Raw genomic sequence first — 24,327 nt, 5'->3', positions numbered from 1 at the left:
TAGGATATTACGAGAGAAGGCATGTTTAAAAGATTATAAAATGTATAAGCATGTTTTACTTCCTACAAATCTAAAAAGAAATCATAATTTTTGACAATCACGCTGATGACACGTCTGCCTATGGAGGGAAGCAGGGGAGTGATACAGCTGGGTCCAGTCAGGGCGCCCTGGGGTTGCGGGTCGGGCAGACCGACCCCCAACCCCGTGCTGGACCCCATTTCCAAGTCGGTGAAATGGAGCTGACTGCCTCCTACGTGGGTCATGGTGAGGACGCCGTAAGGCCAGGGGGGTGCGTGGCCTCATTAGTTATTTTTAATCTAGAACAGTCTCTCTCTCTTTTTTTTTAAATAATATCAATACATTTAAGGAATCCAGGCTGGTTATCTTGTAGAATATCACAAAATCTGGATATATGTGATTGTTTCCTCATTTTGAGATTTAGGTTTAACATATTTGGCAAGACAACTACTTAAATGAGGTCCGTACGATTATTTCTTTAAAACCACTTTTATTTTACCTTTAACATGTAATCAGATAGTGCAGAAACACGTAAGGTACACATGGAAAGTGCTCCAAGATGCACTTAAAGCTGTAAGCAGTATTTACATTTTAGCGTATGTGCCATTAGATTTTTTTCCTCTGCACATAACAAAATGAAACCATATCATTTTTGTAACTTGCTCTTTTTAATACTTGTTGCCATATCTTGGAACACGTTCTATGTGGGTATATGTACATCTACCTCATTCTTTGTAGTGGTTTGTGTCCAGTGTTTAGCTATTCTTTAAAATTGAATTTATTGGGGTGACATTAGTTAATAAAATTGTATAGGCTTCAGGTGTACAATTCTATGATACATCATCTACATATTTTATTGTGTACTCACCACCCCGAGTCAGCTCTCCCTCCATCCAGTTTTCAGCTACGAGGAACAGTGTTGTACCCGCCACCCACGTACATTTGTCTCTGTGTTCTTGTGTGAGTGTTTCTATGGGCTACGTAACTGGAAGTAAAATTTCTGAGTCAACTTTGATATTGTAAAATTACCAACACAAAACACCATATCCATTAATATGCTCACCAACAGGTTATGAGAGTGACTGTTTCCTCATATCTTAACCTGCTGTTACCGCTCTTTTTGATCTTTGCAATTGGAAGTGAAAATTGCTATCTCATCATCATTTGAATTTTTAAACAAGACTGAAGTTTAATGTATCGTTGTATGTCTATTTCCTAGTCTTTTCATTTTTATGAACTATCTGTATATATCCTATGGCTATTTTCCTGTAGGATTGTCTCTTTCTTATTGATTTGTGAGACTCAGCTCCATATTGAAGAAGTTGGCCATTTCTTTCCTGTATGTATAGTTTGTCCAGTTAATTGGAGCACCTAAGTAACATCCTATGAAACTGTTCCAAAGAATATACCTAACTTAGAAAAAAAAGCATTTTAGATCCTTCTTTTTGAATTTTCCATATAGCGAATAGAGCCAGGGCACCTACTTGATTTAAAACCATATGTGTAAATAAAAATTATGTTATATATTCACACCCATACATGTGTATATTGTATGTATAATTGGGAAATGGTTTTAAAAAATATTTTCTCTGTTGTAATTTTCTTTCAAAAAATAAATTGTATTAATATACTTTAAGGTAAGGTTCTTAAACTTCTTTCAAAAAGTAAACTGTGTTAACAGGCTTTAAGGTAAAATTCTTAAACTTCTGGGCAATTGTTTTGAAGTTGGAAATAGGCTATAGATGACTAAAGCCCATGTCCACAGCTGGCCAAATCTTTTTTTTCCCTCCCATATGACTGTACATGGTTTGGAACCCATCACTCTGGAAGGTCTCAGGAAGCTCTGATAAGAAGGGTATCTTCACAAGGTGGACTCTGTCCACTTCCTTTTCTTCCTCCTTGAACTGCTGCGTTCAAGTCCATGGCTGCTCACTGGCAGCCTGCACATGGCACTCTTAAGTGCACTGTGAACCTAAATTCAATCTTTAGAAATCTTCCCAAACAACTATGACTCGCAGACCAAAGTTTCTCTGTTTTTGTTTTGTTTTTCCTATCCCAACCAAGTTGGATTCCTTTTTTCATAATTTGGATCATGTCATTGCATTTCATATGAGCAAAATTGTCAGTTTCTGAGATGCCTAATTTGGTGATAGTGAATTATGTTCAGCATTTTTGCAACATTCTCCTTAATCATCTCTCCCATTTAACTGGATGCGCTGGCTCTGTGCCTGGTACAAAAATTAAAGATTAGTTAACCGATGCACTAGTTACATTGCCACCAGCTCAATTCAGGATGCATGATTAACTCTCTTACCTCCCCTAAGTGCTGCCTTCACTCCTGTGGCCTAAAAGTAACATAACCCTTTCTTGTTCAATATTGTTGACTCCCCTATAGAAAGAAATGGGAAGTCCCCAACTTTTGACACCCCAGAGGTGGATTTGTCAGCAAATTGGGATACATTCAGTCTCTAGTAACAAAATATTTTCATATGTTGCTGAAGCAAGTTGAGATATATGTCCTCAGAATTTGATCACACGTGTAAGTGGTCTGTAAGGGTAAATGCAAGGCTCAGCCCCCAGCACAGCCAAGGAATAGGAAATAGGGAAACAAACATATTTTCTGAATGTTAAACTATGAAGTCAACACGTAATAGCACTGTGAAGAGATATGTAGTCCCCTTAAAGGGACAGAAATCTATGATCTATCCTATGCTTATAAGGCTGCCAACTCAAGCATTAACAAGTGTTTAAAGAGGAAAAAATAACATACACTTTATTTGAAGGGAAACAGAAATGTGACATGGCACCTTTTTGGTTGTTATGTTATATAATTTTGTTTCACCATTGCTATTCTTTCCATCTGCATTTTTCCCAAAGGAGATACTGGAATACAAATATTTTTCATTTTTATTTTTTTTAAGTGCCTCATTTGCTAACATTGTGGATCCGCTTCAGAACTGTGATTAAACACACTCATCTGCCTTGGTTGGGATGGAAGCTCCTATATCTACTTAATTTGTGAAGCTACAGCTGAAATATTTTGATAAGAAAAAACAGGAAACAGCTCTGTAAATAAACAAAGGTACATTCAGGGCAAATGAAAACTTTTTCTTCATGGGAAATAAACAGAGATATCTCTGTTTTCTTTTAGGCAAAGAGGAGCTGGCATAGAATATGGATTATTGTACCACTGGTAAATTTATTTAAATTAGCTCTTACAGATGAAAATAGTGGCTATCATATTCTTTGGTTTGACTCCCCAGCAGCTGTCCAACAAACTAGGCTTCATAAACAGAACATTGAGAAAAGTATTTCTGCAGCTTCATGGACACGCCCAGAACACACAATGGTTTCCCCACACCCTGGACTTACTCATTCTGTAGTGCACTGTCAACAGCCAGTGATCAAATACGCATTGATGTGATTGTACCACAAGAATATTCAGCCTAGCTAATCATCTGTAAGGGGTATTATGTATCTCCTAAAAACTTTTTTTTTTAAGATAAAGGGTTTTATTGATGCTTTTTTCATTTAACAAGCACATGGCAAAGCAAGTATATTCAGGGTGGGGCAAAAGTAGGTTTACAGTTATGAGTACATGAAAAAGTTTATTCTTGCATTATTATTTATTAACTATTGCATTACTTTCCACACGAACAACTAACTGTAAACCTACTTTTGCCTCACTCTGTATTTCATAGACAAAACCACGGATAGGTGATTCAGTTGGGCTGTCAAAATCCATCAGATGATGTGAGGCTAGAGACAAGAACTTTTTGAAGGAAGTCACCAAAAATTTCCTGCAGCAACCTTTTTAGGCAGGCTTAAAATACAGTTTCCACACACGTGCTTTTTCAGAAACTCATCTGCTACTTAAAATGAGGGGCCCCATTGGCAATCTCCCTTACCCCCCTTCTGAAGACAGGCAGGTCAGAGGCACTGCTGGAGGCAACTTCAAACTCTACTTTCTCCACTTAAGAGAAGAGAATGATGATGCTCAGCAAGGTGAAAAGATCTAAAAACTTTTAATGGCTTCAGATTTTGACTGAATTTTGACAATCAGATTACCCATTCCCCTACCACCCTACCAGTTAAAAATGCACTCCCCATTCTTCTGATTTGAGTGATTGGGAATGATTACTCAGTATCCTTTTCATACTTTGTGGAGGCATTTAAATAGCTCAGATGTTTAACTCCTGAAACAGTGGTTAGTAGTCACACATAGGAACTCTTTCCTTTAAGAAATGTCACAGGGATGTTTATAATTTATTGCTGGGCTTGTTCAACATAGCATGCAAACCAGCTTACATATTTTCACCCTGCCTCAAATGTGATCTTAAAAACAAAGGCACCACGCATGCCCATCAAAGCAGGTCCCCTCATTGGGCAACACCACGGTACTGCTTTTGCTCACTCCAGCATTTTTCTATATATTAAAGTGGTCCCATTGTTAGATGTCACATGTACATGGTCAGAACCACAAACACAAGTAAAAGATAGTGAGGGCACTACACCCTGACTCTCCGTAGAGCTCCAAGCTGTTGGCCTAAAGAGAAGGGGACTCCAAAGCAAAGCCCCTGATGGAAACTGCGGCCACAAGGATTTAGTGGTCACTGCTCATAGGCTCTGGGGAGGAACTGTTCAACCCGCCCCAAATCCCAGTGATGCCAATGAACTTATAGAGTCAGTTGCTAATATCATAACTGAAAGCACAAGTAAAAAAGCATTTAGGCTGAACAAGTGGGTTCAGAGGTGGAAAGGACTTTGGAATAGGCCAGCCATTGCCTAGAACCGCCGCCCTGAAAAAAACCCTCTCCACTGCTGTCTGCTTTCTGAAATAGTCTTATTTCTTTGGCTTAGAGCATCCTTAAGCCTTTTTAAAATGAAAACATTTGAAAGAGGGTATGCTGTTCATAGTTATTCATACCTTACTATGAATAAGAAATAGAACATTCCTAAGATAAATGTGTCACAGAGCACAGGGATGTAGGAAGAACCTGCCTGCAGTGGGTCCTGGAGGAGAGGATGCTCCGGAGGTGAAGAGCTGGGAGCTTGATGCTTTGCTAATGGCCGCCCTGGCACCCTTCTTAAGTTGCACTCCCATGGAGAGCTCTGGTATCTAAGTTGCTGATCCTTCACAAGGCTGAAGCAAACAGGGAGTGAGTGGCCTGGGTGCTGAGCAGAAGCAAGAGCTGCTGATCCACAGGGGTAGTGTTGTGTAGCAGAAAGCAATAGGGCTTGCTGTTGGGAAACCCTTTTACAGCTCTCTGTGCTTATAGGTTCCCATGTGGGCAAGTCTCTTACGAAGGATCAGCCCTCACTAGATAGTTACAAAATGAACTGTTTCAAGTTAATTCTCAAAGCCAGCCCAGCCCTGAGTCTGCCAACACACAGGGCTGCAGAAACTCTTCCCTAGCAAGGAATGTCAATCGGTAAATCTCAGGAGAAGGGCCAACATCCGTCCCCCACTCCTCACTTGCTGCCACCGCCACGTCTCTGCCCAGAGATTTAAGATTTGTTTTGCACCTTTCTGAGTGGATCTCAAAGCCCTTCACAGACAAGAATGAGGGTTATCCCAGGACAGGACTCTTAGTTTGTATTCATCGGATTACACTTGGCCAAAGCAACAGTCGCAGTTGGAAGCAGGGACAGACTTCATACTTCCTAAGAAATCTCATAGGGATTTTGAAATCACAGGATGAATCTGGAGTATGAGGCAAATCTCAGAGTAACAGAGAAATGTTGCTGAGTTGTGTCTCATTGTGACCCACACACTGCATATGCTGTTCTCTTCAATCCAAACGGCCAGGTGGTGGTGGTGGGCAGTGGATAATAATAACAGTAACAACAACAACAGCTAGCACTTACATTGCATTTACTACGCTCCAGACACTGTTCTAAAACCCTTACATTAGTTGATAAGTACCCATAAGACAGGTACTATTGGTACCCTCCCACTGGGCATAGGAGAAAACCGAGGCACAGAGATTAAGCAATTTGCCAAAGAGCACATGAAAATAATAGAACTAATTACATTTACAATTTCCACAACAACAGCCACTGTTACTGCCTTCATTTTGCAAATAAGGAACTGCGGCTCAGAGACCTAAATTAACTTCTCAAAGGTCACACAGTGTTAAAATGGCGGCATGGCTCATCCCTCACATTGGGGGCCCTAGAGCAATAGTACAAATATAGACCCATATTCCATGGCAAAAGTTGTACATTGTGCTAACAGGTAAGTAAGGTATGTACTGCTCCTGCTTTGAAAAAATAAACCTTTATTACATCCTGGAAGGCCAGATTCAAATTTAGAATTTTCAGACTCCTTGTGCCAAGCCAGAAAGAGGTGGTGCAGAGAGAGTCTTGGCCCAGTCCTGGCCCAGTGCCCTGTCTTCCCACCCCTGAAACTCAGATACCTGTCCCCCAGTAGGCACCGTCCAGCTCTTGTTCATACTGTCTGCAGACAGCTGCCCCTACGCCACCCTGAAACCTACAGAATACACACCCTTGGGAGCGCATGTTTTTGAAGAGGCCTGCACAGGTCCTGGAAGCATGTTCCAGGCCACCACAGGGAATCCTGTTGTCTCAGTACCTGGAGCTTGGCCTTGAGGGGGAAAGAGGGGCCAGGTAGGCATGTTCCTTTGACCAGATGTACCCTTCACTCCATGGGGTGGAGCACGGTCTAAGGAGGATCGCAGTAGGACACCCCACCCGGGCTCATGGCCCGGGGGAAGGACCCTCCTTCCTGGGTCTGAGAGCAGCATTGCTGGTAGTACCAGGAGCCTAACGTGCCTGCCCAATCCCGACGTCCCTGCCCTGCTGAGCCACTGTTAATGTCCTCTGCCTCTGACCCCAGCTTTCATGGCACAGGAACTTCCAGTGGTAGAGGAACACCACAGGAGGGAGGGTGCCCTAAGGGTGGGGGCTGCAGTGGGTGAGGGGAAGGAGCCTGAGAGAGTTCCCCTCACCCACTCCCACATTTCCGCTTTTCCACTGGGTCCTGACTCTTGGCTGCCAGCCGGGGAAACAGAGCCCTGCCCAGCGTGAATCCAAGTCACAGCCACACCCTTTCCTTGTTTATGGACACAAAGCAGGGAGAGAATAGTAACCGCCTTGAAAATTATTCTTACAGAAACTGTCAAATCTCTCTTAACCTAGAAGATAAGACTTCTGAAAAATAACTTGCCTAGAGAAAAGGCCCTTTTCTTCCTTCAGACTCTAGGACAGCCGAGGGGCCTGCCTGCCTAGCCAGTCCTTGCTGCTGCTGTTACTTCCTGGCACCTGGCATGGGCTATTTACACGGATTTAGGAGGGATCCTGTCAATCTGCCTAGGCTTCTAAATTTAGTTTCCATACATAAATGCAATTTCCTGTGTTAGCTATCGAAATTAAAATTTTCCACAGGCTTAATTTTGTATTGTCATCATACACGGTGTCATGCTTCCTTTCTTAACCACGTAACATCCCCACTACCCAACAGCTCACACGCGCCTGGCATTCCAAGTTGAAACTCCAGGGGACAGGGCGGTAAGGGCTGGGCTCAGTCACACCTTCCATCCTTTTCCAAGGCACCAGAGGAGTAAAGGCAGACCTTGTATCCCAGACCTGGGACCTGAGAAACCCACTCAAAGCAGCACGAACAAAACATGAACAAGAAAGCAGCTCTTTCTTGTCATAAAGAGCAGGCCAGGCCTGGACAGAGAATGTATCAACTCTCTCTAGAGGAGTGGACACAGAAACAGCAACCCCCTGTCCAGCCACAATAGTTTATTGTATCTCTTCTTCATCCCTGCATCTACTCTTCTCTGTGTCCCCACTCCCTTCCACCCCATATGTCTGGGCAGGCAGCCCTACAGTTCCTCTCATTTGGAGCACTGGCTTAACTCTGAGCTTCCAAGCTGAGAGCATCTGATTGGCTCAGCTTAAGTCAGGTGTCTGTGTCTGATCCAATCAGCTGTGGCTCAGGAGGATGGTTGGAATCAGTGACAGTGCAAATAAGCCTGCAGGTTGGATCTTTAGGATGGAGTGTGTGAGAGGTTCTAATCCAACAGGAGCTGGGCAAGTGCCCTAAAGGTAGGTCTAGTCACTACCTAGGTTGTACACATATTTAAAATAGGATATTACCTCTTTACCTTTGCCTTAACTTTTTTGAACGATGAACAGTTTGAGGTCAGGTTTCACATCTGTGCTGTTCGGTTGAAAATAGTTCACCCTCATTTACCAGAAATCATCATCACGGCAATTTCCTTATCAACCTACCTCTCCCTATTAATACCTTTTTCTGGCTATTATGGAGCCATACCTAAAGCCCAAACTCAGAAATAGGAAGAAACATCGTTGAGAATCCAATATGATCACTGCTTAGCTCTTTACCGGGTTTAAGCCTATTTGGAACTTGCATAGAAAATGACTATTGTCAACTTAGTTCACTTCAGGCCTCAAGCCCAAACACAGCTCTCACTGCACTTACTTGACTTGTCTAATATGTAAAACAATAGCCTATTCTACACTCTGAAATATCATAAACCTCTCAGTTCATAAATCCCAGACTGGGATATCTGAGGAATTTTTGGCAGATCCACCAAGATACATGGCCAATCTAGATGTTAGAGGAATTTCTTGAGTTTCAAGCCAAGCAAGGACATTAACACTTCACCCATATTCCAGAGGAATGCAATCGTTTTGTGTAGTTGGACAGTCTTTAGAGAATGGAAATATTACTATTATGTATTTTAAGAAATGTGCATTTTCTTTCTCTGACACTTGTGTTCAAGGGGAATAAAGCAGTCATTGCAAACTCACTTTGGGGCCCAGCTTAGTCTGTGCGGCCAGATTAGATTCATTTTCTTCAAAATTCTTCTTGCGAGAATGAGTAAAGAAAAATTCTACACCGAAATCAAGATGTAAGCTCAATTTCATTAATTCCTTCCTTCATTTTCTGTTCACCGCACATTTGCTGTGTGGGGGCACTTAATGCTGTGTACCCTGAGATAAAGGACACAGTCTTTTCCCCCATCACATCGCAGTCCAGCAGTGAAGATGGATTATAAACAGAAAAAGACAGTGCAGTGGGCTGAGGGCGATAAGTACAGACCGTTAAGGGATGAAAATCAGGGGTTCCTGACTCAGCCTGGGTTGGGTGGGTGAGGGAAAACTTCCTGGTGGAGTATAAAGCCTGAGCTGATTTTTAAAGTTTGAAAAGGAGTTAACCAGGTAGATGAAATGGATAAAATGGGAAGGGTGATCAGGCACGGGGAGAGTGTGAAAGAGCATGATGCGTTGTGGGTATTGACTATGGCTTATTTGGGGTGGAGTTTAGGCTAGGAGTAGTATGGATAGGGCTGGAAAGGTTGGCCTGGGATACCTCTGGGTCACCAAGGACTTTTGGCCAGGCTGAAGTATGGAGACTTTATTCTGGGGTGATATGGAGTCTTCCAAATATTTCATTTTTAAGAAAAACTTTTATTGAAGTGTAAAATATATGCAGAAACGTGCACATATGATAAATACTCAGCTTAATGAGTTTTTATGAACTGAACACAGCCGCATAGCCTGAAACTAGATCAGAACGTAACCAGAACCCCTAAAGCCCAGCCTTGTTCCCTTCCAGTTGCTACTCCCCTCTCCAACGGGGACCACCGGCCTGGCTTCGTTTTGCCTGTTGTTTTTTTCTTTTTCTTTTTACATTATTTAAGTGGATTTTCAAAGTATGCGCTCTTTTGTGTCTGGCTTACATCAACAAGCATTGCGTTTCTGAGCATCATCCATTCTATCAAGTGGAGATCCGGTTTATTCAATCTCGTGGCTGTATAATCTATGTACGAATTTGCCGTGATTTATTTACCCTTTCCATCAACATTGGGGCTCTTTCCAGTTTGAGGCTATCACAAGTAGTGCAGTTGTGCGCTTACATGTCTTCTGGTGAGTGTATGTATGCATGTCCACTGGATAAAATACCCAGGAGTGGAATCTCTGGGCCATAAGCTACGTATATGTTCAAGTTTACTGGATCCTGCCAGTTTCACAAAGTTGTTGGACTCATTTAGAGTCTGAGCTGCGGTGTATGAGTACATCCCAGTTGTTCCACTTTCCAACACTTGGCATTGTTGGTCTTTTTCAATCTAGCCATTCCGGTGCATGTGTGGTTGCTACGGACTGAACTCTGCCCACCACCTCGAATTCACATGCTGAAGCCCTAACCCTAACTGTGACTGCTTTCGGAGTTAGAACCTTTATGGAAGTTACTAAAGTTAAATGAGGTCATGAAAGTGAGGCCCTAATTTGATAGAACTGGTGTCCACACAGGATGGGGCGAAAATAGGTTTATGGTTGTAAGTACCTGAAACAGAATTTATTCTTATATGCTTATTTATTAACTTATAATTTTCCATATGGACAACTGTAAACCTACTTTTGCTCCACCCTCTATAAGAAGAGGAAGAGACATATCTCTCTTCCCCCTCCTCTCCACACACACACAGAGGAAAGGCCATGTGAAGACACAGGGAGAAGACAGCCATCTGCAGGTCAGAAAGAGGTTCCTCACCGGAAACCAACCCCCCTGGCACCTTGATGGTGAATGTCCAGCCTCCAGACTGTGAGAAAATTAATGTCTGTTGTTCCCGCCCCCCAGTCTGTGGTGTTGGTTATGGCAGCCTAAGCAGACTGATGGAGTGGACTCGCACTGTGGTTTTAATTTGTATGTTACTGCTCAAAGTGTTTTAAACACGAGAGGGACGTTGTCAGATTTGCACTAGAAACAAGGACTAATCAGGACTAGACACGAGGAGACTAATGAGAAAGCTAAAGAAATAATCTAGGCAAGAGTCTGAGAGCCTGAACAAACTCAGGCCAGTTGGGTTGGAAGGAAGGGGTTAGGTCAATAAATAAGAAAAAGGCAGATTTAGCAGATTAATTAAATGTGGGAGTGTAAAGGAGAGGGAAGTGCCAATTTAGTATTTTGTCTAAGAGTGGCCCTGGAGTCAGACTACATAAATTCAAACCCTGGCCCTATCATTTACTAGCGGTGTGACCTTGAGCTACATATTTTACTATACTAAATTTCCATTACCTCAACTATAAATTAGTGAATTAACAAAAATAATAACTTCCTTCTAGAGTTACTAAATGAGGTCATGTAAAGTACCTATTTGTAAAAAATTAATATAAACCCCAAATATATTTGATTCAGCCTTGATTAAAATTAGAGTTAAAACCAGAGGCTATAACTTATTATTAAAATGTTCTATTTTTATTATTATACTTGCATGAATGAAAAAATTTGTCTGATAAGCACTTGCTTTCTATTATTTTCTTTGTGAATACACATAATTGTGGAATACATATAAAGGTTGTACCTTATTCTAAAGGCAGTATCTTAGTAAATGTCAAAATGCACTTTATTGAGGCTGACAACAAGATTATATCTTTCAGTTTTCTTCACCCATATTTGGCTGATGAAAAGTATAGGAGGAACGAGAATGTCCTTAAAGCCATTCTTTTGCTCAGTCCAGGGCAAGGGATTAATAAATCAAAGGACCCGTTAAGCGACTTTGTGATGGATCAGACGTGGTAGGTCAGGGAATGCAGAACGACTCCCCCCTTTCAGGCTGAGGTGTCAGGGTGGAAGGTTTGATGTACATGGAAATAAGAGTGACCTAAGGGAGTACCCTGGCCCCCTAGCTGTGACAACAACATAGCAATTCTCCCTTGGTAGACCTGAACCCCTGCAGCAGAGAGCCTGCATGCAGCTACTTGCTGGAAACCAGCTCCTGTCAGGGTGTCCCGTCAGTTATTTCTGAGAGTGTCTTGGAATGCCTCTCATTGGAGCTGCAGGAAAGTCCCTTGGGTTCTTCTCCTCTAACCTTCTAATTTTGTTGCTTGGCTGCTGCTACTGCTACTGTCATCACCCTCCTGTGATCGCCACTCCACTCAACTGACTTACACGTGACCACTGCCTGTGGATCTCCACTCCGGCCTCGGAAATGGGCTGTTCACTCTTAGACTAGTCAGGTCCACAATTGCTGCCTCAGTCCAGCATCTCGAGACACTGGCCCCTTTTCTGCCTTTTCAGCCCCCATATTCCTGCTAAATCAGAAACTTGGTGTTACCATTCACCATTTCCACATAATATTAGCAGTTCCTCTGCTAGGACAACAACTCTACACTTCTCCACACCTCAGAGTCAGGCTTAGTTGGTCTTAGGTCCTACATCTTTTCTGTAGTTCAAAGCATTCTCTGCCTCCCATTTCTTGTTCTAAGAGAAATCGCTTCACAGGACGATAGAGCAGAAACATACATTCTTTGCCGGGAAACACTCCATCCCACACACCGGCAGATGGTCTTATTCCATTGCTCCAAAGACTGACATGTATTCTGCTGAGATGAATCTTGTAGCAAAACTTTGGGGTTCTTTGCAACCTTTTTATTAAAATTCAAATAAATCAGGATCACTGGGTTTATTTTCCTCTGCTTGCCATAACCGAGGGAAATGGCAGGGTCTGGGAGCCTTTTTGTTTTCAAGACATGCCCAGGAGGAGCATGTTGGGTGGATGGCCTCTGGCCCAAGAAGCTGGACACCAACTTTATTTGCTTGTCCTGAGTACCAGGTAAAACTTGACTGCTTGTTGCATCAAAAGGTAAGATTTTTGGATCTGTGTTTTAAATCACAAATATTATTTAAAACATGGCAATTTCTATTAGAACTAAGTAGGAAAAATAACTTTGCTCTTATTGGGAAGTCAAATCTAGCCACTAGTATTATTTTCCACTTGAGCTCTTCAGGGGATCTCTGGTTCACAGTATCAACTTACTGAACAAGCCTCATTTCCCTACTGCTGTTCAAAAGCTCAAGAGACACCCCCATGGCTTAGGGAGTGAGCAGGAGAAAATTCTACTCCTTTCCTTCATTTGAGGGAGTGGGGGCAGGCAGGGGGGGGGGCACTGCTAATTGAGTTCTCTTATTTTTTGATTTGAGTGGATTATGTGGTTGTGCCCTGCAGAGCTAGAGCTCCGAATAGGAACCATAATGAGTCCTCTTATTATTGTTGTTTATCTGGTGAGCCAGACACTGAGCCCCTGTTTATTGCCCTGCAGGAACCTGTAGGTCAGTGAAATGGCAGAACACTTAGTCCTTATTGTTACTCACTCACATGTATGACGACAGTCACCCAATGCTCCCTCTGGGCCCTAAATTAATAATTTCTTAAAATGGCATCTCGTGGACTGTGACACAGGTCCCAGCCACTCCCCGTCCTTCATCAGACACCCGCTGGCTCATGCCCTCTGGGCCCAGACCGTCTCCTTCTCCCTTTACAACTTTGCTTCCAGTCACTGGCGTTTGCATCCTGCCAATTCTCTGTAACCACACTTTCCTCTTCCTATGAAGTAAGTCATCTGAGGAAATTATTCACATTTCCATTTTCGAATTATATTTTCCTTCTCGTGTGGGTATCATTCCCGAATGAATTGGTTCGGCAGTGAAAGTGAGTAACGCTTGATATCATCTGCCTCACTTGGGTTTGTTTTTTGGTTTCTCCAGTAGACTGAACATTTTTTTTCAATTGTCTCTGTTATTCGTGCCCTTTATCTTATGTTTTTAAAATATTTCTTTTTAAACTAATTCACAGTAGAATAAAAGGAAATTCTACTTTGTATTCCGTGTAACATAACCATGACACTAGCTGTTGTCATCATTAGTATGTACCAATTTAGATATTAAAATTCCTTTGATCCAGCAGTTTCTTCCTTAGTACTGTATGTGTACACACTCATATACACAAACGCACACTTATTTCTTTCAGATAACTTACCTTTTTTATATGCCTACTCTTATAATTAGTTAGTGTATGGGAAAAATCCTAAGCAGCATTTTAATGCCAGGTTTTTGAGGTCACCTACTCACCTACACATTACATGAACCTACTGGGGAATTTTATTGGAGAGCTTTACTTGGCCATAGACATTTAGAGAGTACAGACTTGGGAAACTTGACAGTAATTGCTCATTGACCTTGAACCAGTCACGTAAGTCAATGGTTCCCCACAATGTCGGTGTTGTCATCTCCAAAGGACCTTGGTGCAATGGGAGAAATAAAGTCAGTATAGGAAGTTTCCATAAAACCAAGTTAATTTGATCTTTTAAAACCATGAAATTAAGATATTTTTTACTCTTTTGAAATTAAATGTCCTTTTTTATGACACTATGGTGATGGTGACAGTAGATAATAACTTTTCCCCCTAATATCTTTACTTGACAAAGTAAAAATAAAGTGATTATGTTCTTTGCTCAAATTCTGGATCCTTAGGGATTATTGGAACCTCAAATCTGAAAAGCGACTACTTCCTTATGTTTTTGTGTTTGCCAACTTCCCTCCTACCAGCCCCCATCCCCATCCTCTGCCCTCCTCACCATCCCAAGGCATTTACTATCCCCAAGTAAATTTTGAAAATCAAGGTCCAGTGGAGAAAAGAGAACATGAAGTTTTCAGAGATGCTGGGTCTGCTCAAATTCCAAGATAGATTCAACCCAGTCTCCCTCTACCTAATCAGTGTAGAGTAAATTAAATGATTCCCCATTAACTACATGAGTGAACAGTCAGACATTCCACCCACCCCTGTTTTGGACCATTGCTGTCTTCAAAGCATGCCCTTTTTTTTCTCTATGGGTTTGAAAAACATTTAGAGAAGCAGCACATTTTTACATGGCTCTTCGCTGGAGCGGTGGCTGTGGAGATGGCCTGGTAACAGCTGAAGCCCGCTGCAGAGTATGGACTTACATTCTTCTGTATTATAGTCTTTATTGTTGTTGTTCTATCTCTGTACATCATTTGAGCGAAGGCATAAGGCAGAACAAAAAACACTGGACTGGAATTTGGGAAAACCAAATTCTGCTCCAAACTCTGAGCAAAACAAAATCTCCTTGAATTTCAAAGCCCCTCAAATAGATATATTAGCTTCTAATATGTTAAAGTATAATTTTCAAAAGGGTAAAAATCATATCTCTCAGGTGAATAGAATATGAATATATGTCAAAGATTTTATTTATTGAGGAGAACATTAGGATGTTAAAACCGGTCCAAAGACCATTAGCGATTGTGTGTCTGTGTCTCTGTGCTTGTGGGTGTGTTATTTAATTTAAAGAAAATGATAAGCTTGCCAAGTTAGATAAATAAAACTGGTTAATGTTAAACAGGACAATACAATTGTAATCTTTGCACTTATCTACTCTCTCGGACAGAAATTATTTGCTTATTCACCAGGCAAAAGTTTTCAGGTTAGCCTCTGCGCCTACAGGGTTGTAAAGTAAATAAAAAATCAAGGCTGGCACAGGACTAAAAGAAGGTGCAGTGATCTCTTGCGCTTATTTTCTGCCAAATGTCAGATCATTTTTCTGACAATAGATATGAAAATAATATTGGTTAGCATTTCTTGGGCACTTACTATGTGCTGGGTAACACTTGACATGTATTTTCTTTTTAGATGCTCAGCACAACCCTATGAGGTAGACACGTTTTTTAAACCCCCGTGTTAGAGGACAGAAGATTGAAGCTTGGGATGGTTAATTAACCAGCCTAAGGTCACATAGCTCATAGGTGGCAGTGGGGCAATCAAACTGGGGTTTTATTCCTAAATCTTAGTTTGAACTCCTACCTATTATAATTGTTATAATTAAGGGTCAGAAAGAAGAATGAATGCTATGAAGATCATGAATATGCTATAAAATAAAAAACATAATTGTTGAATCTAGATCCTTACTAATGAGTAAGGCAGTAAAAGTTTTGCCAGCTCAGTGCAGAGGGAGACACGTTAATTATGGAAAAAGTCTGTTGTACCTAGAATGCCTCTGAGATTTTACGTTAAATCTCTTATTGAATTGAGTAGTTTACTTAACTCAGCCTACTTTTTCCTTCCTCCTTTTTTTTGACAGTGGATTGAGACGGTCTCTTAGCCCATTTTTACTAAATGAGTGGAGAAGAGGCATCCACACTGAAACCTTTCCCCATCTCTCTCTGTGTTTTCTTTTCTCAGCCCAGTAGAGTGGAAAGAACACAGGTCTCAGAACTGGAGAGGCCTGGGCCTGAATTTCAGCACCGTGATTAACTGGATGAGACTTTGAGTAAATTACTTAGCCTGGCTTGTCTCAAAGCCTGTCCAACTGCATCAGAAGCCCTTGGGGAAGAGGGCTATTGCTTATTCCACATGCAGGAGAGGGTCCTGAAGAATCTGAAACTTCAGGTCTTCGTTGGTGAAAGAGCAATATTGGTACCTACCTTGTAGGTGGTTTTGAATATTGATATCTAATAGGACTTCGGGAATGTTAGTTCCATTCTTCCCATCTTCTTTCCATTTTCTTAATAATTTGCCATTCTTCTCTCCTCCTGTCCCTCCCTATTTCTGTTTCCTCCCCTCCTTTCCCCTTTTTTCTCTTCCTGTCCATGCATCCCCTCCTGTCCAGTCCCCTTCCCTTCTTTCCTTTCTTCTCTCGCCCACATCTGTTCCCTTTCTTGCCTCCTCTTGTCCCCACTCTTCCCCTCCCAGACCTTTTCTCCCCTCCCCTTAGAACCTTCTGGGGCCTTTTTCTATTCCAACTCTCACTTTATTAATGAGAGAACTGAGAACAGAGAGATACGCCCAAACCCACATATTCAGTGCTCCCCCTAACACATCACCCGGCTGCCTCTGTGGCTGAGCTTTCAACACAACGTTATAATTCTTCCTCTCTCACTTCACAGTGATTCAGGAGACTGGGAGAAACAGGGCAATGAATCACTGCTGTAGTTTGTGAAGAGTGAGGTAGATTCTTCTAACCACCGAGACCGCTAAAGAGGATGTGGCGCGGTGACAGAAAGGTCAAGCTTCACCAGCAAAAGCGCAGCATCCTCCTTAGCTAGTCAGGAAATCACAGCAAAGGCAAATTGCAAGGAAACTCTTCTGTGGTCATTTCCAGAGAAGTGTAGCTTTTACACTCAATGTCCCTGGGAAAGAAACAACACAGTATCCTGCGGGAGATAAGGCTGGAGAGGAAGAAAGATAACGAACTTGGTGAAGGCGGCCAGAGACTAAGCCACCACACTAACCACGCCTCCTGCGAGCGCCAGAGCGGAAAATGAAAACGCACCTCCAGATTTCCTTTGCGTGCGTGCGTTAGTCCAGGAAGGTGTGCTTCCTGCCCCGCCCTTGCACTCTCACGGTGACGGTTTTCACTGGTCCCTCTCTCTTGGCTCTAGATATCAAGGGGGGAAGCTGGGAGGTGGGAGCTAAGACGGTGCCCACCTCAGGGAGGGGGTTCAAGTTAGAATGGTGACCTTGAGAGCCCTGCAGAGCAAGCTACCTGTTCTAATAGCAGATATTTTACATGAGCCTGTGTTTAATTCCCTGTGTTATCTCTGAGCCTTTGGCAGGATGGTGTGGCCTCGTGTTCAGTTACGTGCACTCTGGGGAGGGCCGGTATCTGCACTGGGGCCAGAGCGTTGAATAGTTGTCGCCCCTGCTTATGCAGGCCTGGGGAGGACAGCAGGGACTAGGAAGGCTTCTCAGAGGGCAAGGTGGAGGGCAGGCAAGTCTTACAGGCACAGGAGGTAGAGTACTGGTTGCCAGAGGCTGGGAGGAATGGGGCGTGACTGACAAAGGGTAGAAAATGTTCTGGAATTAGAGAGCGGTATTGTTGCACAATTTTGTAAATATATTAAAAGCATTGACCTGTATACTTTAAATGGGTGCTCTTTATAGCATGTGAATTATAGTTCAATAAAAAGTTTTTGAGGAAAAGAAAAAGCAAAGGCGAATTGTGGAGCAATGCTTAGGTTTGTCAAGGCCAGCTGCTCCTCCCCAGGTATCCTGCCTGCATATCGTAAATATTTTAAAGTGTCTTATACACTTCCCATAATTTTCATTCTCATGGTGGGATAAAGGTCCTCTGCGTATCACAATTCATAAGGTGATCTTTCCAATGTTGGTGATTTAAGAATGTTCCATTTTTTGCTATGATAGAGCTCTCTTTCTCCTCTGCCACAAATCTTAGTTATCACAAAATTCCTTCGGGAATCTCCATTCCTGCAGTCCTGGACTACACACTCTCCCTATTTTAACTCTCTGTGCCTTTTCTTCTTAGGTTCCCCTTGTCCCCTCAGCCAGCCTGCTCTCTGCTCACCCACCCCCATCGTCAAAATCTGGCTCATCTGGCTTCATCTGTGTTTTTATTGCTGGACTTACTGCACCATTTTGTGATATATTTATTTACCTCTCTGACTCCTCTGTCAGACTGTGAGGCCCCTGAGGTCAGATACAGTGTCTTTTTAATTTCTGATTCCCTGTTGCCTCTGCTTGGCAGGTGGAAGGTGTGAAATATATGTTAATTGAATTTCATTGAATTGCTAAGACTCTGAAGAACAGTGCTGAGTGTGTCCCTTTGCTTCTGTTGAACTATTCTCCTTGGTGTTAATTGCAAAAACTAGAATAACTGGGTCAAAAGGCAGGGATGTTTCTCCATGCTTGCCATAGTGCTCTCTCAAAGGTAGCACTAATCTGTAGCCCCCTCTGAAATGAATGAATGCGCCAATATCACTGTCAGCTTGCCCGCCCATCCTTTAAAACAATGCTAACTTAGTAGGTGTCCAATGACATTTCAGGGCTGCTTTAATTTGCATTTCTTTGATCACTCCCAGGGCCGAACATTTTCTCAGATGTTTATTTACTGTTTCTTTTCGTCCTTGGGGGCATTGTTTGTTCATTTTCTTGGCCCATTCTTACATCAGAGTAAAGAAATATAGCTAATAAATTTGAATAAAATCCTTTTATATTTTTATGACCCCATAGTCTGTCATGTTTGATATATTTTTTAATATTCTATGTTTTGTTTTCTTATGTTTTACTGTTTTTTATTGTACAGAAGAAAAATTTATGTATTTACCTATCTCTTTCCTTATGATTCCCTATAAAGTTTGAAGGAAAAAGAGTTCTTCCTCACAAATCCGCTAAATCTGTTATTCAATATTCTGTACACTTCTCATAATAAAAAATTAACTCATTAGTCCATTTGGAATGTATGGAGCACTTAGCTATTTTTTAAGTCGATACCTCTTGTCAAATGTGCCTTGTATTAGTTATGACTGTGTGACTCCAAATACCAGCGGCTAAGTAAATAGGGGTCTATTCTTCTCACTGTACAAGAAGTTCCAGAGGTCGGTAGCTGTCCTGAAGTGTACCTGTGGGGTTTTAATTTACAGGGTGACAGTGACAACATGGAGAGATCAATGCCACTGAAAAAGAATTTAGTGCTTACGTGCCCTGACTGAGGAGAGCCTGCCGTGCCATGTGGGACCACCGGAGACGCGTCACATGGTGGTCAGAGCTGGAGTTAGGGAAAACCTAGGCAGCGTCCTGATGGGTGTTTCCAAGGGAAAGGCAAAGGCAGGTAAGTGTGAATGAACACTTTAGCACTGGCTAGTTTGACTAGTTCTGGTGGGTGTTGGGCTGCAGGGCAGTCTCCAGTTGTCTGGTACCTGGCCCTGATGTGATTTAGGGCAGGGGAGTTATTGGTGTGAGACAGCTAGGTAAAGGGGGTGGTGGCTTTTTTGTGAGAAGTTCACTTCCCAAGTGAGTAGTAGTTTACCATCTTTAGGGGCTGGCTAGCTCTGGGAGGGCAGTCTCTCCCTGGCCAGCAAGATTTTTAAGATATCAAAAATGTCATAAGGTACAGAAAAATTTAAAAGCAGATTAATGATTACTATAGATTAATATAGTAGCTTCTGGCATCGTTTCAGTGTCTTAGTGATGTTGGGACTGGAGACTCTGAAATTTTCTTGGCCTTTCCTCATGCTTATCGCCTCATGGTTCCAAAGTGGCTCCTGTTCATTAAAGAAAAGTTAGTGAGTCCTGGCTGGTGTGGCTCAGTGGATTGAGCACTGGCTGTGAACCAAAAAGTCTCCAGTTCGATTCCCAGTCAGGGCACATGCCCAGGTGGCTGGCCAGGTCCCCAGTTGGGGGTGTGTGAGGCAACCAATGGGTATTTCTCTCACACATTTATCTTTTTCTCCCTGTCTTTCTTCTTCCCTTCCCCCCTCTCTAAAAAAAGGTAAATAAATAAAATCTTAAAAAAAAAATGTTAGTGTTTCTTTTCCAGGCCTTCCCCTCTACTGGTCCTCTTTCTTTTCCACATCTTGTTCACCTCTGAACCAATACTGCTCATCTCTGAGCCAGTAGCTATGGCTGGGGGTGTAGGAGGGGGTGGATGGAATTGTGCTAGTTAGCTTAGACTTGAGTTGGGGGGTTAGTATTATATCTCCCCAAAACACATGAGCTTCATGTAGAAGGTTTGGGTGTCCCCCCTCTCCAACCTCCGCCACCACATCAGGGTAGTCACCAAGAATTGGACAATGGACATTGAGGAGGCAACCACACGGTCCGCCATGCCTCAGACACCACTTTTTCCAGGACGCCTGCCCTGCTACCCTAAGTCCAGGTTCAAAGTCCCTCTTATGTGCTCCTCTAACACAAGAGATCACACCCCAGTAGATCTGCCTGTTTACCTATGGGACCAGAAGAAAAAAAAATGTATTTATAGTCCCTGGGCCATCTTCCAGGGAGGAGATTTCTCATTAATAGGAGGGCCTTTGACATCTGAGATGTAAGACTGAAGTCGTCTGATAAGGAAGGAAGAGCTATACAGTGCCCTGCAGGGCACACGCTGGGCCAGGAGCCTGTCACAGTACTGGGAGGTTGGTGGTGGAGAGGACAAAGATGCTAATGGGGACCTTTGGAGGGGAAGTCTGCGTGTTGTGGAGTATAAGCCCTCCCCTGGGCATTCTTCAGTAAAATATCCTTTTCTCCCTGGCCTAAGAGGGTGAATTTACTTTGGGAGGATGAAAAGAGGGCAAAGATTTGCATTCAAAGTGGCAAGGCAAGAATGAGGGTGGGCTTTGGGACATCAGGACATTTGAGTTTTGCCCATTTGTACTTCTCCCTGGACTCCGGGTCCTGTGAAGGCAGGGGCCAGCTCTTCCTTGTTCACCTCTTTGCCTCGCTCAGTGATCAGTGCACAGCAGCTAAGTAAGTATTTGTGAATGAATGAATGAATGAATGAATGAACTTGCTAAAATCGGAGAAACCTTTCTCAAACCCTAAGTGTGCCATTTTATCATCAGTGGAATGGGGAAAATGATAATGACCTTGTAACCTTTTCTGAGATGTAAGTCTAATTTAATAACCACGATTACTATTATTACCTTTTTCCAATTTCTACCAGCTAACCTACAAATACTACTAATAATGACAACAGCTAACATTTATTGAACATTTTCTTTGAGCAAGACCTTTTGGTAAGCACTTCACTTGTGTTACTTCCTTTCATTTTAATCCTCCCAACCACCCTGTAATTATCCAGATGTCAGCTACTCCTCCAGAACATGCCCCATGCCCACCATCCAATAATATCTGCTGTCACTCACAGCACCAAAATCTACATAGGAAAAGAAAGAATCCTTTGTGGCTCTGTTATTTGCTACTCCACTCCCTAGAGATGCACACCACAGTTGCTCTAACAAGATTAGATAAAATGTAAGTGACTGGCAGTTTACATTCAATAAAGAAACGTGATAGATACATGGTTGTTGTAGCAACGAAAACCACATGACCTTAGAGGCAGACAGGGCCTAAGCCTGTGGTCACTAGTGATGGGAAAAGTCGAGGGTGGATTTATGAGCTTCAGGAACCAGGCTTTACTTTCTGGCAGGCTCTATTCCTGGAAACAGCTGAAAATACTGAGGGCTAAATTCAGACTCCTGGATGAGTCTAAACGATTGCCTGGTGAGAGGGAGGAGAGAAAAAAGGGACCTTGTTCCTGTTCATATAGGTCTTCTCAGTATACAGAGTCTGTCCAGAAAAAGTCCAGCTATTGTTAATATAACAATCGTTTGCACAACATTGATATAACCTGGCAGCCAAGGAGAGGGGACTGGAATGCTCATGCGTGAACAATGACAACTTCACTGTACTAGTTGGGGGGACAGTAGATGCTGTTGAGGGAGCATGAGTACTGTGTGGTCATCACATTCAAAATGGCTGAGCGAGTAGAGCAACAAATCTGCATCAAATTTTGTGTTAAGCTTGAACATTCCTCTGCAGAAACCGCAGAGGAGTGTGCAAGGCCCCGCAGCTGTGAGCAACTGGTGATTGGCAGCTTCATCATGACAATGTGTCCACTCATGCATCACATCTCATGCAGTTTTTTTGGCAAAACATCAAATTGCCCAGGTGATTTAGCTCCCCTACAGCCCAGATTTGGTGCCCAGTGACTTCTGGCTTTTCCCGAAACTAAAATCGCCCCTGAAAGGGAAGAGCTTTCAGACCATCGATGAGATTCAGGAAAATATGACGGGGCAGCTGATGGCAATTGGGAGAACTGTGTGAGGTCCCAAGGTGCCTACTTTGAAGGGGACTAAGGTGTCAGTGTCCCATGTACAATGTTTCTTGTATCTTATGTTCTCTTCAATAAATGTCTCTATTTGTCATAGTGTATGGCGGGACAACTTCTAGACAGAACTTGTATTAACATGTTGAGATGTTAGTTTTCTCATTCATAGAATAGGAATAATACTATCTGATTCCTCATTTCTCATAGGAATATTTGGGTGTTTAATGAAGTGATGTTCAGAATTTCTGTGTGGAAAAATGCTATAGAAATACAAATTATTTTAGTAGGTAAGTATATAGGAGCTCCAAGTACACTCTGAATTGTTGAAGGAAAGACCACACCCATTTAAAATTACTTCTCCATGAGTTTCAGATCTATGTTGTACACTGAAATCCCCGTAGTAATTCATTTACAATGTACACGTATATGTAATATGTACATAATGCATAATAGATGTACTCGTGCTATCCTGGGTGCTCTTAGATGCAGAATCGTGTGTTTGTTGCTGTTCTTAACTCCCTAGATTTCCGACTTTTGAGAAAATAACAAGTGATCAATTTGACAATACTGTCACTTGCTTTACAAGTCAAAGGGACTGCTCAAAGCTTAAAGCAGCTGGTGAAAAAATGAAATGACACGAAAAGCTGACTTTAAGGATTTCAAATCCTCTAGACTAAAATAACTATATTGTGCAGGAGAAGTGCTTTAATCATAAGTAGTAGAAGATTTTAATCAAGAGTGCTAATGGGCCCCGGCTGGTGTGGCTCAGTGGATTGATCACTGGCCTGTGAACCAAAAAGTCACTGGTTTGATTCCCAGTCACGGCACGTGCTTGCGTTGTGGGCCAGGCCCCTGGTTGGGGGTGTGCCAAAGGCAACCCATTCATATATCTCTTGTACATTGATGTTTCTCTCCCTGTCCTTCTCCCTCCCCTTCCCTCTCTCTAAGAGTAAATAAATAAAATCTTTATAAAAAAGAGTGATAATGGGACAGTTCCAGGGACACAGCAGTGAGGTCTTCGTTTTTGTCTCCAGATGTGTACCTGCGGAAGTTTTGACTACCCAAGTCCTCCTTACTGGGGCCTGGATGTAGGAAGTTGTGGTAGCTGGAGAAGCTTCTGGGGAACCCCGGGCAGAGGTGGACCACAGTTGTCCTCCTCTTGGAACGGGTAAGGGAGCCTACATCACACGGAGTCATATGGGCCAGTGTCGGCCCTATGGGAGCAGCCACTCTGCGACACCAGCAGCTTCCCAGGGGCCGGTTCAGCTCTCCACTGCCCTAGCTCCTACAACAGGTCCCATGCGGGGTCCAGGCAGCAGTTTGGCTACTACCCAGGGCAGCAGCAGACCAACCTCGGGGTTCTCCAAGGACACCTACACCTTTCGCATCAGGGTGTGGTAGAGAAAAAAAAAGAATGTCTAATGAGTTAGAAAGTTATTCACGCCTGAAGACCCTTGGGCTAGCCTAAAATCAGTAGCTGTAGTAGATATAAGCCAACAATACAGCAATACCCAAACATTCACAGGTAAAAAAGGAAGATACCTTTGTTAACATTTCTGAAATTCAACTGGAAGCTTCATGTGTCAGATCTTGGACAAAACTCTCACTTTTGCACTTAAGTTAAACCTTGATTGGGTGACTTGGATTGAAATTAGTTGGGTCTTCTTGGTATTTTTCATCATATCAAATATTGTTCGTCTTAGAGAAGACATAGGGTAAGATAATTTGCAATATTTAGCTCTCTGAAAGTACCTACCACATTTTTAGAAGATTTACAGTTTTCAAATATTTAACATTCTTGGTTATGTATGAACATTTGTCTTTGACTGTTTTACATATGCTTTAAAATAAACCATTTTTTCTAAAAAAAAAAGAGCAATAATAATACAATGACGA

General features: G+C 42.5%; 1 pseudogene; it reads left to right on the top strand.

Moving 5' to 3' along the window:
- Positions 1–23,465: 23,465 nt before the first annotated feature.
- Positions 23,466–23,982, top strand: LOC128780920 (M-phase-specific PLK1-interacting protein pseudogene; annotated as a pseudogene).
- Positions 23,983–24,327: the final 345 nt, after the last annotated feature.

The sequence above is a fragment of the Desmodus rotundus genome, chromosome 5 (assembly GCF_022682495.2).
Source record: "Desmodus rotundus isolate HL8 chromosome 5, HLdesRot8A.1, whole genome shotgun sequence".
In the NCBI taxonomy this organism is placed as follows: Eukaryota; Metazoa; Chordata; class Mammalia; order Chiroptera; family Phyllostomidae; genus Desmodus; species Desmodus rotundus.
Note: the sequence above shows the minus strand (reverse complement) of the source record. Positions and strands in the feature narration are given on the sequence as shown.